The sequence below is a fragment of the Acyrthosiphon pisum genome, chromosome A2, assembly GCF_005508785.2.
Source record: "Acyrthosiphon pisum isolate AL4f chromosome A2, pea_aphid_22Mar2018_4r6ur, whole genome shotgun sequence".
Lineage (NCBI taxonomy): Eukaryota > Metazoa > Arthropoda > Insecta > Hemiptera > Aphididae > Acyrthosiphon > Acyrthosiphon pisum.
Genome location: NC_042495.1, coordinates 20,371,344 through 20,386,181, shown reverse-complemented (window position 1 = coordinate 20,386,181; position 14,838 = coordinate 20,371,344).

The window sequence follows — 14,838 nt, the reverse complement described above, 5'->3', positions numbered from 1 at the left end:
AGTTGCTTCATTGAATTCTTCAAAGATATATTGGTCCAACTTGGGTACTGCAATTTGAATGGAATTTTCCGTAGTATTGATAAAGGACACTCCCGACTGATGTGAGTTTTTTGAGTTTTGTGAAGTAGTGGCTGTAGATTCTGCGGATTGCTTTGAAGTTACATATTTTAGTTTTCTGCACTCTTCCTTGGTGTGACCCGGTTTTTTGAAGTAACTACAAGTAATCGTATTAACGGTCAACTTTTGGGCGTTTCGAGGTGTTTGAGCATTATTCAGCTTGACTTGGAAAGACCTGCAGTCTCTTACCCAATGTCCCATTTTGCCGCAATGAAAACAAGGAGTACTAGGTTTCTTCGTGTACACTTTTCCATTGTTTTGTTTGACAGAGGGTTCGTAAAAACGCTTTGATTCATCAAGTGATTTTCTCAACCTTTCTTCTTCCCGTGCAGTTTGAATCGCTTTATCAAGGGTTGGTGTATTTCGAGCCTTTATGAAATCCTTCAATTTTCCCAATCTTTCTATGAAAACTTGAATGGTCTGAGCTTTCAAACTATCCTTCAATACTGCGGCGACTTCCGTGGATTTTCCGTTAGTTTCTTGTTCTAGTATAACTGTTTGTAAGGTCTTAATTCGCGAAGAATATGCCATAACATCCTCATCACTTTTCTGTTTGCTAGAATAGAGTTCTAAATATATTTGTGTCGTGGTTCGTTGAGGTTCCAATGAAGTTTATAAAGTATCTTTGAGTTCATTCCAGGATCGAATTGAACGAAATTTGACAGCTGCCCTGGCCTTCCCATTAAGCCGAATTATTATGCCCTGCAGTAATCTTTGTTTAACTTTTCATTTGCACAAGTTATTGCAAATTCGCATTGTTCCAAAAATAATTCTAAACCCTCTTGTTTTGGCTCCACTGAATGTGGTTGGAAGCAATTTTAGGGCAGCTTCCAACTAAATAGTATCAACGGATTTTCCTGAATGTGACAACAGTTCAAGTGGTTCGGCCTATTGTGGTGCGCTATTTGTCGTATTGATAAGCTGGTTATCTCCTGAAATTCCTGCTCCTACATTTTCAAGGTGTAGTTATGTTGCGTTATGGATCGTATTAATGGTCTGATCTAAAATATTGGTCAATATGGATTGGTTAGTGTTATCAAGCACCCTTACTACTTAGTTTAGTGCCTGATTAATGTTTTTAAATCAGATTTCGTTGTGATTTAATGCCTGCGTAATTTGCTCTACGATAGTTTGTTCTACAAACCGATTATCAACGGAAATGTCCGCAACGGGACGTTCAGATTCAAGGTTTTAGGGATTTGAAAATCTAACGGGGAAACTGACACGGGAAACAAGTGTAGGGCTTACGTTAGGAGTATTATCCTAGGTAGGTTTGGGGGTGGTGTTCCTACTACTAATTTCCTCCGTATCACTCATTAACTATTCCGTAATTGTTATCCAATATAAATAAACTGGTAATAACAATATAATGACAGTGGTAATTGAGTCAAATAAAAAAAAATATAATAACAATAATAATATATAAAAAATATATATACTGGTAGTAGATATCACAAAGTTAATACTTAAAATCAATTGTTAATTACTCTCAATACCAAATACGCAGTTAGACTGGCCATAATGTTCTGTGTTAAATATTTTGAATCGATCTACTTGGCCTGGATTGCTGTTGTTGTTATCGGCCGTCTGCAATGTTGTGTCAACGACGTATATCCGTTTCGACTGCTCGCGTTGTAACGACGTTCGCATGCCCCGAAAAAGCTGGCACGGGGACCACTACGAATAGTGGGTTTCGTTGCAATGATAATTTTTTTTTTTTTTACGTAATGTATTTTCATGTAAATATAATGTTATTTTATTTAATTATATTTATTAATATATTATTTTATTAATAAACGTTACGACGACGCTCCGATGTTTGTAAACAAAAGAACGCTGCCCTTCACAATTCGCGGTGCTGCGACGGTGCTTCAAATTTCTCAAAGTCCCCTTTCGGGTACCTTCGTGGATTCTTGATTCGCAGTGTTCAGCGACAGCTTGTGCGTATTCGAGTAAAGGCGGCGTCACATATATAGTTATATAGAAATTTATGTGCTTCAAATTTTGATGATCACTCAGAATATTATTCGTTCGAGCCCGTCGTTTTGTTATATATATACTGTGTATATGATATGCATAAACGCAATACGAGAAATATTTATTCGCGTTTAGAAAGAAAAAATATTAATATATAATATACTATGATATTTTAATTTTTTTTTGTTGCTTGCGTAATTGATCTGCTGTAGATGATTAGTACATTTTTTTGATCTGGGTTTTCTCGAATGTTCTTCGAATATTTGTTAAATGATCTGTTCCTAGTAGATCATCTGCGATTTTCTCGAGTTTTGTGGATGGTCTGAAATTTCCGCTGAGTCTTGACGAAATTAATTTACGTCTGTTCACTACTTAATACGCGGTGTATAATATGATCATTAATTTTCCGAATTTAATAATTATTATTTTTTTTGAGCGTGGAACTGGAATACTATCGTATTCGACCACTTCCACCGAAAATGTTATGATTATACACAACCAAATAAAATAACGTACACAAAAAATAATTAAATAAACGTATTACTTTATTATTAGAAACGACTAATGACGTAATTACAATGTATTAAGTACAATGTATTATACAATGTATGTTCAGACGTAACAATAAGACTGATTATAGTGTGTTGGATGACGACGCCCCGTGTCACAATCAAATCTCTGTGTCAGCGGATTCCACGGTCTCGTCATCGTATAACACACTATTCCTGATGTTCTTAAAATTATCATGTAGTTTAAATATTATATTATATTATGATTCAGGTGTTCGTAACAATTGTGACTGAAAATTTGTTCACTTTTGAATGATTATAATTTAAAAAAATATATTATTTTAATAATATTTGATATATTGATAAATAACGATATACCTATTAATATTCTGTTTGAAATTTAAAAAACTTATTTTATAGCTATCAGTGATAGCTAAGGAATATTAATACACCTAATAATAGTACCTTTGCCCAAATAAGCATTAAAAAATGCACTCAACTTTTCACTATAAACTAGGGGCGACATTTCAACTTATTTAAAGATATGCTAACAACTAGACTGGTAAAAATGTATTGTACCTACAATAAAGTTATTACACAAAATGTATTTTCTCGCTACGCTCGTGGAACTGGTAGTATATAAATATATGTAAGTAGGTACTATAATATATTTAGACTTTTTTGATAAGTTAACGCTTAGAACGTCACCTTTGATAGTGACGGAATTTTGGTGTTTTAGGAAGATTACTTGCGGTATATTGTCTTCGCATTATTCTCGATTTTTTCTTCATTCCTAAGTTTGCAATTCAACTTTTTTGAAAACTTCGGATTTGTTCGGAAATGTATTATTATTTTAATATTCTTCAATTTTTCCACGCTTTCAGAGGATCTTTGAAAAAAACGGGTTTTTTTCGAAAATTTTCCGAATTTTTTCGGCATTTTTATCCCTAGTTATATGTATATGACATGCATAATTTAGTAGAGAAACACTGCCTGTTAAAATTATAACTTGAAGAAATATTGTGTATATTATATTTTGTACAAATATATTTATTAAAAAAAATAAAAAAATAAAAATATTTGTCCTGGAAACGTCGATTGGGACAACTGGTATTATAAAGTGAAGCCTTATAAAATGTTTTTCCAAATAGTCATCGTTTGTTATGCTACCTTAATTGTCGCTTAGTCGTTCCATATATTTTGTCTGAACAATTATAACGATATACTGTGTGATCGGTTTCACTGTCCGGGGCTTGTTAATAAATTATGATTTTGCTTAGCTTACGCATGATGACGGACCTTATGCGAAAGCTGTATGAAAAAATTATGGAACCGGTGACTCGAGATGACCCCAGATTGGATCTGATTTGCAGCTGTCAACTATTGGAGGACACTCCGGTTGGTCGCACACCGACTTCGTAATAATAATATTATAATAATTTATGTGATTATCCTTGTGTTCAAGGCAAACAACGCGCAGCTCCGGACTTCGGAGGCCCCGAGTGGATCCGTTTGGATGGATGCATCCACGCAAGTGAATTTCCCGAGGATTTCGTACCCACTGCTCTGTTGATCTGGTTCCGGCGATCCAACCGGAAGTCAAAATACGACGCCGTCGTAATACTTACAGACGCTCCACTGGAGGACCGCACACATAAAACATCTAACTTAAATGTTATTATATTATCATATTTGAACACCCATATGCCTATTTGCTTCGTAAATAACTTGTAAAATATTTATTATAATGCCTATAATTATTGTAAAATTGTAAAATATTCTATAGCCGTATAATGCAAAATGTCAAATATGTAATAACTGTAGGGCACGAATGTTATTGCATTTGCAACTTTTCTTCTACTTTTCCAATTTATAGTTAAATAAGTTTTATACATAATTACTAATAAGTAAAAAATTTAAAATATTGAACAGCACAAATAAACATTTGTCAATGCAAGTATTTACTTTGAAATTATTTCTTTGAAAACGCGATAGATATAATAATTTATTTAGTCTATTTGTGTAGGTACTCACCAAAGGGGTGTCACCAAGTTTTAAAATTTCAAAAAATATTTATATTTAGAAATTAAATCGTACCCTCATCATTATTAAGTACATTGTTGTGTTTAAAAAGGATACTATCTAAGTAAATTTTTTTGCACATTTGAGGTTTTGATAATGATATTTTACTTTGAAACATCACATAAGAAGTTCGTTGTTGACACATATAGGAAATTAATAATTTATTGTGTTAATTATTTTTCTTTACACAAGAGAGATTTGATGTCTATATTATTTATACTATACAAATACAATATATTCAGGGCCAGCTCAAGTGAAAATTGTGAACTAGGCCAAATCAAATTTTACCACCCCTAACAATATAATATTATCAGTATTTTGAATATGCCGCTATCTTACTTAAGAGCCATATTCCATTTTAAAATATATTATACAAAAATATTTATTTAAATAATACTATAGAGTATGGGTGATCAAACACTGATAGTATATCTATAATGATCTTGGAATTGTATCTTGATTTATTACCTTATATTTCCTCCCAATTTTAAATTTTTAAAACGTCGGAACTTTATTGCTCTGGAACTAATTTATTAATCGATAACACTGTGGATAAAGCTGGGCTCAGCTCACGGCTCGCCTCTGGTACCATAATTATTGGTGTGATAATACGTGGAAATAATAAATTACAAAATGTCCTCGTTAATGTGGCAACATCACATTAAATATTCTTATTCAAGCGATTTTAGCGTGCCCAGTCCATACTATCTTAGTTCATGCTTAAAGCGAGAGATGTCCGCGATCCCATCTAGCCGCCGCCATCGCGGTGGCCGGAGAACCACGTGAATCAGCGACTTACCGCCGATCACCGCAAAAGTGCACTATCACGTACCTATATATTTAGCTCGACCTCAAATCATCGCCTCGTGTTGTGCGCTGCCCTAGGAGACTCTCAGACGGTTTCCCTTCGGGGAGCAACAGCAGACAGCGCGTGTTGCCGGTGTACCCCTCGGGTCCTGCAGCCAGCTGACCAAGTCCCCGAAACCGTTCGCTGTGAGCTCTGTTCCCCTGGCTGGGGTTACGTCCCTTGCATCGTCACTTCACGGCTCTACGGCGTCTTCCAGCACCGCCAGAGCTGCGACCCCGACGTCGTCTCGTATCGTTTCAATTTGTCCTGTAGCAATTTTGGACCCGTCGTCATCCAGTTGTATAATATGTTCGACTCCACCTGTGAACTGTGCTGCATAATATAGAAGCCCCTCTGAATCCGCAATCGTCGGTTCTCCTTGGAAGTCGTCAAGTATCTTTCTACTGCCATCTAGTACTCGGTTTTGGTAATAATAATTTTTATTGCTTCCATTATTATGATCGATTTTACCTGGTGGGATGATTCGTTACATATTTTATATAACTCGGTAATTTTCACTGTAGGTTACTAACCTACAGTGCGCGTGTATGTAGTTAGAATATTGCAAATGAGCCGATTCCGAATTTCGTCCTACGCCGTCGCCGATGATATAAAACAAACATCGTTAAATAAATAAATACTTTATTAGTAGCCAGCGCGTACGCCATTATATTATTAATCGGTATTATTAGTTACTATTTTTGCATATTTGTTAGAACAACTAAAATAATAATTTAAAAAAAACTGATATTTGTAATGTTTCTTTTTGTCATTTTGTCTGTTTTGTTTTAAGTAATAGGTTAAGATGTTAAGTAATTTAAATTGTAATTATTATAGTATAACTACGTGTAATAACTCATTTAACTCATCACAAGCACTGCTTAAATAGTTTAATTAATCAAAAAGATTATAATTGTATCTTTGCAATTAAATTGATGAAATAAAAAAAAATCATTATTATTATTATTGATATTAATATACCGCAAACATACTTACGCAGAGGTATGCTATTTGTATTATAATATTTTAACGATGATTTATATATCAATTTGTATTATATAATATATTGTTGTACTCGTTTCATATTTTTATAGGTGAAATCTTTTATATTCTGTTCGTAGCAAAGTATTCGTATATTGAGATTTTACAATTATGTGTGTTTTTTGTGAATGAAAAAAGGTATGATCTTCAACATTAAGGATGATTTCTAATTGCAAATTGAATCTAGCTGGTACTTTTGAAGGGTAAAATTGAAAATTGAAATTTTCGATTTATTTTTCCTTTCATTTACGATAAATATTTATATATGTTCACTTGGTAAAAAATTAAAATATTCAATGAAATAGGGTTCACATACTTTTTTTTTTTTATACTACTTTTGACTTGAACAACAACTCTTTTTTTTTAATCTCTCTTTTATAAATACCTTACAAAATATTGTTTAAAAATAATTGAATAACAAGACGTGATATACATGATGATTCATTAAGCGTAAAACACTCATTATCTCAAATAGTATTAATATTTTTTAAAATATTTTTTATGCATGGTTTCAACTTGTTAAAAAAACAACTTTTTACTAAAAAATTATATTTTTAAATAATTTTATCCTTATAATTTTTTAAGTTTTTTACTTTTTTGAATTACAGCATGTAGTTTTCATTTCATATTCCAAAACAGAATATTTTTCTAAGTCTTTGAATTCATAAAAATCAAATTTAGGGCGAGTAGTTTATTAGTTATAGGTATTTAAAGTTTAGATGGGCGGAGTGGAATGGTATAGGGTTACCCCGTAAAATGTTTATCCACTACTCCACTTTTCTAAACTTTAAACACTTATAACTGATAAACTACTCGTCCTAAATTCGATTTTTATGTATCAAAATACTTTAAAAAAATATTGTGCTTTGGAAAATGAAATTAAATCTCTGTTGTCATTCAAAAAACTAAAAAACTAAAACAAATATAAGATAAAAAATATGGTTTTTTAATGATAACGGTTTTTTAACAACTCGATTTTATGTAAAAAAATATTTTCACAAACATTAATACTTTTGAGATAATGAGTGTTTTACGCTTATTGAATCACCCAATTGTATATAAATTTAATTATTTTTTAAATTATAAATCATTTTGGGTAGACATGGTACCTACTCCACCTTGATGCATCCATGTCCCAGGTTTCTTTATCTGATTTTTAGAAGAATATCATATATTTCATCATTATATACATAATTTATTATTACTAGCGAAAAAATAATGCACTCACGATAAATTCTGTTTTTCATATCACATCGTAAAAAAAATGTACAATTTTGTGGCGCCTTATCAGTTACCAGTCCTACTTATCACCAACATCATTGTCATCCTCCATACCAGACATGATCAAACTATTCGAAAAGCTCCAAAGACCTTATCCTAGCGGGATGGCATTTATCAACCAGTTGCTCAACTTGGAAACAGCCATGTTCTGGGGAATTTAACTAAAGGACAAAATAAAACCACGAACCATCAACGAACATCTAAGACTGTAACCACTGAAGCTTCGACGAATATTGTCTCAAATAAGTGAATGCTTCAGTTTCAGAAGCCATTGACTATTCAGTTACAGCTATCACAAGAACAAATCTATTGTAGAAATAAACAAAACAAAAGTGATATTTTTTACTCAAAACCAATTTTTGAGGAAATCGATTATATAGAGTTGGTACATTTAAAGGGCAACGAAGTGCACGGGATCAGCTAGTATATATATATAAATATATAGATTTATATTATTATCGGAATTATTAACTAGATGGTAACTGTTAACTTGAAGTAATATTATTGTATATTATCATGTTTGTAAATAATAAAAGAAGTTTCGAGTACCCACGAATTGTGTTATTAAATTCAAATACAAAATTAAAATCTTTATTCTTCCTTTAAATATCTAATTTCTAACTTTTTCAAAAATTTCTTATTTCTAAGAAAACATCAAAATGATTTCATATATTTTTAAATATTTTGATGTAAAGAAAATGCTAATATGAACATCCAGTGAAAATGCCATGTATTTACAGTACATTTTTATAAAGGTATACTAAAAACCAGGGATCAAAACCGGCTTAACCAGTTCCCTGTAAAACCGGTTAAAACCTCGGTTTTTCATATTTCAAAACCATAACCGGAACCGAAACCAAAAGCTTTAAAACAGCAATTAGTAAACTATGGCCGAAAACTAAGATCTTAAAAAACCGTTAATAAAACCTAAACCGAAACCATACAATATTGAAAACCCGTTCTTGAAATCGATTTTTTTTTATTAAATTCCCTGGGGCTTTATATTATTTAAACGACCAAAAGGTCTTTATAAATGTGTTTGACAATTATACATATTTTACATACTAGATATAAATTATATATACAGGGTGATTCTTTTATCAAACAACACAGAATTATTTTAGTGTTACCAACTCTGTTATACGAATAATGTCCCATGCTCCTCTAGCCTAGTAGTACTGAAGTAGACCCAGGAGAGTTTACATGTTCCCGTCAGGTAGTATTGGACTAAACCCGGGAGAGTTTACCATCGGGAAAGTTTACAATCGCCCGACCTCTGTAAGTTATCAGTTGCAGTGAGGTGACTATTACGTGTTGACAAAATTGCTGTATCATCGGCAAACATAGCTAATATTAAGTTATCAGCGTTTGGTATATCGGCCATATAGAGTAGGTACAGGATAGGTCCTAAAACACTATCTTGTGGTACTCCAGCTGATTTATCTTTCCATTCGGTTATCGCTTCTTTTGTGTATGACTCGAAAATGATGGTCGGTCAAGTATGATTCTAAAAGTGCACACCAGGTATGTGGCAGCTGATCACGCAGTTTGATGAGAATTCCTTTATGCCAGACTTTGTCAAAAGCCTGGTCTACACCAAGGAATACTCCACAGCAGTAATTTTTTCTTAAAGGGCATTACTAATCACATTAGTAACTCGATGTACTTGATCAATAGTTGAATGTTTGTTGCAAAATCCATACTGATGTTCTGGTATAAGATTTTTTCCTCTATAATCTGTTTTAGGCGTTTATTCAGAAGTTTCTCTAAAAGTTTAGATAAACTTGGAAGGAGTGATATCGGTCGGTATGATGCAACATGTTCAAGTGGTTTTCCTGGTTTGAGCAACATGATAACTTGTACCCGTTTCCATTGTTCTGGAATGTATTCCGTACGCAAATATTGTGGTATATGTGTGTAAGACGAATGATAGCTTCCTTTGGTAGTTCTTTCAGTATTTTTGGACTAATTTCATCATAGCCTGGTGATTTTTTTGAGTTTAAGTTGTTGTCTATTTCTCTAGCAATTTCTAACGGCGAGAAATGTTTGATTTTTTCACGTGCTGCTTTAAGTGGTTGGTATAGCAAAATGTCGAGCTCAGAGTCAATAGTGTTTGGCATAAATACATTTTCAAGATGCCGAGCATATATTTCGGCTTTTTCTTGTTCACTGCGTGCCCAGGTGCCGTCTTCCTTACGGAGGGATGGAATCTGAACACAGGGCCTCTTCATGAGTCTTTTGGTTTTCCATAACGAATAATCGGTATTATCTGATGCAGTGAGTCCACTCAAGTATGATTTGAACGTTTCATTTTTCATTTCTTTGATTTTGTCATGAGGAATTTTGCTAACTCAGTTCCATTCTGTTTTATCCGTTGGGTTCCGTATACTATGCCATGTTCATCACGCTCGACGTTTATGTTGTTCTAGTTTTCTTATTTCAAGTGGGTAAGTTAACTCGTAATTACCATTGATAGCTACAGAAGTTGCTATTTCCGCTGCACTGACAATGTCTTCGGTTTGTTTTTTTGCTTTTTAATATCTGCTATTGTTCTTAATCGAGTTGAAAGTATTATGTTTTCTCCGAGGGTATTTCTGAATAGATCGAAATTTTTTTTTGTGTTTGTTATAGAAGTTTTTTTTGCTTAAGCTTTTTCATTATCACATCAGAGCCTAGTGAGAGAAGCACAGTAATGTGGTCTGACGTAAGTTCAAATAGTCCTTCAACTTCCGTATAATTTGATGAAATTCCTTTCATTACGAAGAAGTCAATAAGATTAGGTAATTTATTCAGGTCAGTCAGCCAATATGTTGGTTTTATAGTTGAAATGAATTCAGAATTGTGCTGTAATTATATTTGCTGATTTGAGCAATTACTGCCCTTTGGTGGTAATCAATCTCGATCCCCAAAAGGTGTGTTTGGCATTATAATCTCCTCCAGAAATTAATCTGCTACCAAGTGTCCGGAAGAATTCAATAAACTTTTTGTCGTCTTATTTATGTCTTGGTGAACAATAAATATCAGAAATTAGTTAGATCGTTGTTGCTGTTATTAATATTTAGACTAGTTGACTGTAAATGTTCTTGATGATGTTTATCAAGTTCATAATGTTTAATTGTTTCTTTTATAATTACTGCAGTTCCTCCATGAGTGCGATTGCTTGGATGTTCTTTTGTATATATTCGATAGCCATTATCGAATGGTTCATGTAGAGCGGCCCACGTTGTGAAATGGATTTCTGAAATTGAAGCTATGTACATTTTTTCGATATTCATAAGATGTTCAAGTTCTTGTTTTCGTTGTATAAGCCCGTTAGCGTTCCATGTTATGATTCTAAGCGTTCTACTCATTTCTTTTTCTTTTGCACTTTGGTGTTTGCTGGCTATTTTCAAGTCTGTTCAATCTCTCATTTAATTTTGTTATTGCTGCCATAACGTCCGATAGCGACGGTACATTTTTTTTTTTGTTGTGTATGGGTTTGAGTCAGCGGACCCTTTTGATTTTTGTTGGTAGAACTAGCTATCTGTGCAAAAGAAACTATTTGAGTGACTGGTTTCGCAGGCTTTGTTGTATTCTTTCTACTGAAGTTTTTTTAGGGTGAGCTTTTTCTAATACATTTTTATATGTAATGCATCCTTTCCAATTTGCAGTATGTCCTTCACCACAGTTTGCACATTTTGACTTTGATTGCTTATACTTAGGGAAATTTAGTGAAGTATGTCCTTCGCTAAATTGTACACACTTTGGCGTTTTGAAACAGTAGTTTTGAGTGTAAACAAATATTTGGCAAATTTGCATTGTGGAACTTCTTTATTTTTCCTTGGAGGTTCCATTTTTAAAATATGATAACACAAGTATTTAATATCATAAATGTCCTTGTTGTTTGCTTGTGGCTCAAAATCCACAAAGAATAATGGAAGCCTTACAATAGTTCGATCACTATGCTTGTTGTTTGTTGACGCTACAATCAGCGTACATGCCGTGCCACCACCAAACGGCAGATAAGCTTATATGTCGGTTGACCGTCCACGGCGACCTAGACATAGCGGAGGGAAATTAGTACCGGTGGTGTTGCCCTGACGAGTGCGTCGTGATCGGCCGCTACACGCTAGTAGGCATGCAATACACATGAAAATCGTCGTCATTTCGAGTTTTCGCAGTGCAACCGAAATTCGTTCATTTTATGCATTGTCGCCCGTCCCTCATCGCAGTGCAAATGCATTAAGTACATTATGGCTCATCATTATCACCCGTCCGCGAAAGCGCAGCGCGAAACAGCCGTTCGGGTATTACATCATTGGCACACACACACACATACACGTGATATCACACCATCGTCATATAAACCAGCTGTTCCGTCGCGGTGCCATATCACCAACATCAGGTCGTACCGTGATATTATTGTTTTTATTGATTGTATTGTTATTATTGTTATTATTGTCGCAACGTTTGTACTGTTCAACAGATAAATCATATTCTTATTGTTGAATTATTTATATTTTATACGCTGTAGTTACTACGGTGGATCGTTTTGTGATCGACTAAGTTAAGGGTACTAACATAAGTTAAGGCCTCATTTATATTATTATTTTTGAATTATTCATATATTGCTATATTTATATCTGCATTTATTTTTTTTCTTTAATTATCTCCTTTATATTCCATATTGTTGGTAATTTCCCACACAAAATTTTGTTGGGAGTACCAGCCGAAACAGTTAGTATCAACTTTTCTTTTAATTTGAATGTTCGTAACATTATGTACAAAATCTCCTATCTCGGATTATTCGTTTTAAATGTCACAGGGGACATCGTAATTCAGTAACGATAATAAACTACAGCGTATCAGTGAAATTCATCAAACAAACGACACTCTGCAGTATCAACTTGTGTTTTTGCCATGTCGAGGACGGATACTCTATTGATATACCATTGTGTAATCCCATTACGAAATTGCCTCTTGAAAAAAAGTTTCCGCGGCATCCTTTTATGCTTACCGAATTATGATTATGCAAGATGAAGTTAACCATATTGTATACTTCCGCTCCCTCATCAGTCAATTTTTGGTCGATATGTACGCCAAAATTGAAACTGAAAGGTTGAATTTTATTAGGAATCATCAGAAACAGCTAAGAGCTGAGAACTATATTCATCTTAAAGATGATGTGGGGAAAAATGATGTTAATGCAACTGATCTAGGTCAAATGGTAGTACTTCCTTCATCATTTACGGGCGGACCTTGGTATATGCATGAACGAACTCAAGATGCTATGATATATGACCACGTATATGTTCGCCCTGATCTCTTCATCACTTTTACATGTAATCCTACTTGGAAAGACATCATAGATGCACTGATTTCTGGGCAAAAGCCGCACGATCGTCATGACATTATAGCGAGAGTATTTCATATTAAAGTAAAGAAATGTATGGCACTCTTGATTGAAGGAAAATTATTTGGAGACGTACGATGCTAAATGTATTCCATGAAGTGGCAAAAGCGATGATTGCCTCACGTTCACATCTTACTGTGGCTACAGAATCAAATTTCATCAATCATAATTGATAATGTCATCAGTTCCGAAATACCAGACCCCGAGCAAGATCCTCTTTTATATAACATCATCAAAAGCAACATGATTCATGGACCCTGCGGCAGCTTAAACCCTAATGCTCCTTGCATGAAAGAAAATACACGCAGTAAAAGATACCTTAGAAAACTTTGTCGAGAAACACAGACAGGAGACGATGGATATTCAGAGTACAAGAGGATGTCTACAAGTGAAGGTGGTTTCACTGTAAGAATTGAGGGACTTGATTTAGACAATCGTTGGGTTGTGCCTTACAACCCAGTCTTATAACGTACTTTCATTAGTCATATCAATGTAGATATGTGTAATTCTGTTAAGTGTATTAAGTACATCTGTAATTTTGTAAACAAGGGCAGTGACTAAGCAGCGCTTGTGATAGAAAACCAAACGAATGAGATTACAATGTACGAAAGTGGTAGGTATATATCAGCAGTGCCGAAGCAGTATGGAGAATATTATCAAATAATCAATATTATTATTTTTTATTTTTGTATGTTTCTTAATATATTACAATGAGTAGGTACCTAAATTGTCTTTTAACTTTTAAGACTTAAGTATTAAGTTTTTTTCTTACAAAACACTTTTTTGGTCTGTACAAAATACAAATATTACAACTTACAAAACACCCACCTACAACAGATATAACAGTAGCCAGTGTCAACTTTGTATCCTAATTAAAATTAAATTAAAAATTAAAAATATTTATTTCATCAAATTATAATATTTCAAAATTCTACAAATATGAAATATAATTAGAGTTGTAAGTAATGTAAATTTACCAGGTAAAGCTAGGTCTCAATCACAAAGAAATATCTTTTTTATCAACTTATACTGTGATATTATCATTTGTAATATTGATAAGTAGTATATATGTACCATTCCTGGCGCAGTGCCTTTTATAACAATAAAAGTTCAGAAAATTGAAATGCAATAATAATTAAAATATTTTTCTAAAAATCCAATTGCAATAATAATTGAAATATTTTTTCACAAATCTAATTGCAAAAATCCCCCAAAATATTTTTTCTCAAAACTTATGTCATTAATAATTAAAATATTTTTTCACAAAACTTATGAAATTAATTAATTAAAATATTTTTCACAAAATACTTATGTTATAAAGACACATTCCTAGTACATGAAATCAAGTCAAAAATACAAATGCTAACAAGGAGGGCGTTTCGCCCTCTCTACTCCAAACGAAAAATACAGCATTTAAATATTTTTCAATGGAAATATTCCATTGAAAACAAACACATTTCCTTAAAGTCGACAACTATGGACTTGTCAGTGTACACTCAGATGAGGAAATACAAATGATACTAGGGAGGGCGAATCGCCTCTCTACTCCAAACGGAAAATACAGCGTTTAAACATTAATGTTTATTTACATC